Raw genomic sequence first — 5,000 nt, 5'->3', positions numbered from 1 at the left:
TTCTATCCGTTCTTTCCAATCCACGAAAGGAAAGTTAAAATCTCCGGATAGGAGTATATTCCAGTCTTTATGGTTTCTACATATATCATCTATTTTTTCTATTATTATGTCAAACTCCTTAGTATTTGGGGGTCTGTAAACTACAATATTCATCAGTTTATCAAATTCAAATTCTACCGCAATCAACTCACATTGTGGTGTTGTATTTTTCACAGACCTTTCCTTGATTTATGTCTCTTCCATATATTGCGGTTCCCCCTTGATTCCTATTTGTTCTGTCTGATCTATAAGTTTGGAAACCCTTTATCTGGTCATCACTGCCAGTCTCTTGGGAATACCATGTTTCACTTATATTTAATATATCTATTTTTTCAATTTGGGTTAGTTCTTCTAAGAACTATTTTTCTTTTAGAGTTACTCGTGACTAAACCCTGTGCATTCATCACTATTATGGTTTGTGTTTCATCCCCATTATTTAATATTGGTAATGATATGGATTCTCCCATGCTTCCTTCCTGTTCTGATATGATGTTCTTTTCTTCATTTCCAGGAATTCTGCCATTAAAAAATCCAACTTTCCTATCATATTTGCTCTTTCGCCTTCATATTTATTTTTGTGTGTATACCTGCAATTATCCCCATATCTGCACCAACTCTTGGCATTATAGATGCATTCTTTGTAGTTGGGCTCTAAATGTGCATATTTGGGTTGAAAGGCATCATATCTTGGGGCCTTTGGTGCATAGCGCGGTGGTATATACGCGGCCTGCCTTTTTGTTTCTTTTTTTTTTTTTTAATTTTTGCTTTCATTTTTCTTCTCAGTTTGCTGAGTTTTCTTACTTTCATTCATGGTTGCAGGATGCATATATTGACATTTTATGTTGAAACTGCATCCTTTTCCTTCTTTTAGGTTTTTGCATATTTTTGGATGGAGATCTCTGCATTCGTCTCCATATCCGTCTAAATACTCATATTTACCATATATTTCATAATTATGGCATATCTTTGGATGCTTGTTGTAGCATCTTTCGCCAAATCTGCAATACCCTCTTTTCAGCATATTGGAGACTATATGTTTCTTTTCTTTTTTTTTCTAGTTCTTGCTCTTCCCTAAAAGTATGTAGGCCCGGGTAGTCTCTTGGGTCTATTATTTGTTTCCATCTGATAATTTATTTCTTCATAAATATGTTGTTGGATGGCATCATAAGTTACATCAATGATTTCCTCTTCATCCTTACACATATCCTGTTCATTTTTCTCTTCTTCTTCTTCTTCTTCTTCTTCTGCTTCTTCTTCTTCCTCTTCTTTATCTTCAACTATTTGCAGATTTAGTCTCAACTTAATTATATTTTCTATCCAGACTAAGCATGTTGAGCAGAATACCTTTGTGTCTCTATTTTTTATTTATTGCTGTATTTCAGCACATGCAGGGTGTGTTGGAACATGGCAGGCATCACATTTTCTAATCAGTTGTTGAGGATTATTAATGGAATACCATATCTTACATGTATTACACCATTTTGGCATTCTTTTTCCCAATGCATCAATCAGCATATTCCCCATATTGGACTTCTTATTGTTCTTTGATGAAATGAGTTGATTGATGTAGACTTTCTTTATAAGTCTCTTTATCACTTGGATCTTCTTTGGAATTTCTTCTATTATTTTGCTGATGTTTTCCGCAGATTTGCTCCAGTTTATTGGATCGTATCGTTTCAATATGTCTGCGAATATTTTTCCGTCACACTGGTTGGAGTTACTAGTGACCTCTGTTATCAGACGGTCGAGCTCCTGTTTCGCCAACTCATGGAATTTACTTTTGCTGAGTCCAGCGATGTCTCTCCAAGCCTTGCCTGTGTTGTACATAGCCATCTTGATTAGATTTTTAGTAATTTACAAGATAACTCTCCTATGCTGACGTTTTATCCCACTTCTCTGACCTCAAACTAATCACCGACTATTCACGAAAACTTGTAGCTATATTGCACTGGATAGCCTTTTGTTATCCGCGTTAAATCAGAATATTTTTAGGGTCGCACAAGAGAGAGAGAGAGAGAGAGGAGAGAGAGAGAGAGAGAGAGAGAGAGAGAGAGAGAGAGAGTGTTTGGAAGCTTGGTCCTCCATCACATACAAGTCAAAGAAGACCTTGGATTATCTCCTTGACTTCCCGTCTTCCACCTCAGGTGTTATGGACTAAAAAGGCCACTGCCTGTGGTTTGACATGACGTGATGTGCTTGGAATAAATATCAACCCTGAATTGTTTCTTCCACTAATTCCAGTTCGTGCTACGGTGCTTCTCATGTGATAGGGTTTTATTCTCTCTCTCTCTCTCTCTCTCTCTCTCTCTCTCTCTCTCTCTCTCTCTCTGTCCGGTGGGATATATGTTCGGGGCGGGGGGGGGGGGGGTTGAGATGTCTGGTTGCGTAAATATTCGGTGGGATAAATATCAGTGGGGAAAATGTCCAGAATCCACACACACACACACACACACACACACACACATATATATATATATATATATATATATATATATATATATATATATATATATATAGATAGATAGATAGATAGATAGATAGATATATAAATATCTATTTATATATACATATATATAAATATATATACATATATATATAAATAAAATATATATGTATATATATGTGTGTATATATATAAATATATATATATATATATATATATATATATATTTATTTATATATATGTACATTTATATATATGTGTATATATATATATGTATATATATATGTGTGTGTCTGTATGTGTGTATTTTTTTGTGTGTGTTTGTGTGTGTATTCCTTTATTTGCTTCTTTCATTGCACAATCTTATTCCTTGGCACATCTTTTAACTCACCTCTTGTCTTGACAACAACACTCAAAGGTCCTTCTCTCTATCATTGTGTTATAGTTGTTGTTGCTGTCTTTTTCAAACGTTCCCGGAGAGCTTCACTATTGACCCATGTACTTGTCTTGATTTACATCAATCGTAATATATTCATCGCATCTAGAGTTGTTTACAACTTCACCGTGTGCAACTGTTGATGTGTTTAGATTGAAGTCGGTCCAGGGAGCCATTTTGAACGTGAAATTCCTGGAGATTTTCTTATTCTCTTTCGTAATTCGTCTTCTTTTGTTATTCCGCGTTTTGTTTACTCAAGATTCCAAGTCCCTCGACGGACTCTGAAAGAATGTTTCAAATTTTACAGCAACTTGTTATTCTTTCTCTTTTGCTTGGAGTGTGCTTGAGTGTGCTTCACCTCGTAAACTCAGTCATGTTCTCTCAAACAAGCCCTTCTGCAATATCTTCATGCACAGATATATACAGTATATATATATATATGTATATATATATATATATATATATATATATATATATATACATGCTTATAAATATATATATATATATATATATATATATATATATATATATATATATATATATATATATATAATTTATATATATATATATATATATATATATATATATATATGTGTGTGTGTGTGTGTGTGTATACAAACAGTATATGTACGTACATACATACATACATACCATGAATTTAATTTTCCCGTTACTTTCAGGTACGGCATTATTCTTAATAATTTAATCAAGGTCATCCTACCATTGCAATAACTTGTTTTTTAATATATTGCAACAGTTCATAAAAAATACAATTTGGGCAAATTCTAGAACCACTGATGAAATTAATGTCGATAACCATAACTTATTCATCTGTATAAGAGAGCGATCTTATGAGAATTTAATTAACTACTTTGGGTGAACCACAAAAATTACTTCAGAGGAAAATGCTTTACGAAATTGAAAAGCATTTTTATTTTTATTTAACAATGGAACATTCATAAAGACTCCTTTCAACCTCTCTGATTACCTGGTTGTGGTTGTGTTGGCCGATGTAGTAACGTCCCCGACTGGTGAACGCCAGACTGGGGTTGAGTCCCACTCAAACTCGTTTGTTCCTTTGGTCGCTGTAACCTAACCATCCTTGTGAGCTAAGGATGGGGGTTTGGGGGAGCCTATAGGCCTGTCTGCTGAGTCATCAGCAGCCATTGCCTGGCCCTCCTTTGTCCTAGCCTGGGTGAAGAGAGGGGGCCGTGAGCACTGGTCATATGTGGGGTGTGAGTCCCTCTGACACTCTTTTGTTCCTTTGGTCCCTATAACCTCACCATCGTTATGAGCTAATGGTGGGTTGGGGGAGACTATAGGCTTATCTGCTGAGTCATCAACAGTCATTGCCTGGCCCTACTTGGTCCTAGCTTGGGTGGAGAAGGGGGCTTGGGCACTGATCATCAGCCTCTATGTCTATAGCATTGTCCTGCTTGATAGGGTAGTGTCACTGTCCCTTGCCGCTTCCATTCATAAGCGACCTTTAAACCTTTAAATTGACCCTTTTAAAGGCAATTACAGAAAATGACATAACATAACAAGGCGTTTTTTATTTTATTTCTTTTTTAGGATTTTGTTGTTATTAAATCGTTACAATTTGTAAAATACATTATTATTATTATTATTATTATTATTATTATTATTATTATTATTACTATTATTATTATTATTGTTGTTGTTGTAGTTGTAGTAGTAACAAGTAAAGCTGTATGTACTATCTTCATCTTCAATTATTCATTATTTAAATAATACCTGATATACCAAAGCTATTGAGGCCGTCATAAAGTGTAAATATAAAATAGGGTTTAGTTGGGAAGTCAACACCACAAGGTCGTTACTTAAGGTAAACGGAGATAACGCCATATGTGGAGTTTATTACCCGTAGACTATGGAGGTTACACGCAGGAAGACCTCTTTTGATTAAATTCAAACATTTACCTTAGCTCTGAAGAACAGAAGGAAATCAAATTGATTACCTCGGTCAACGAAGATGGAAGGAGGTTATGTTTTACCCCCTGTTTGTGCGTGTCTGTTTGTTTTATAAACAGCTTCCTGACTACAATTTTAATTGTAGAATAA

The sequence above is a fragment of the Palaemon carinicauda genome, chromosome 29, assembly GCF_036898095.1.
Source record: "Palaemon carinicauda isolate YSFRI2023 chromosome 29, ASM3689809v2, whole genome shotgun sequence".
NCBI lineage: Eukaryota > Metazoa > Arthropoda > Malacostraca > Decapoda > Palaemonidae > Palaemon > Palaemon carinicauda.
Note: the sequence above shows the minus strand (reverse complement) of the source record.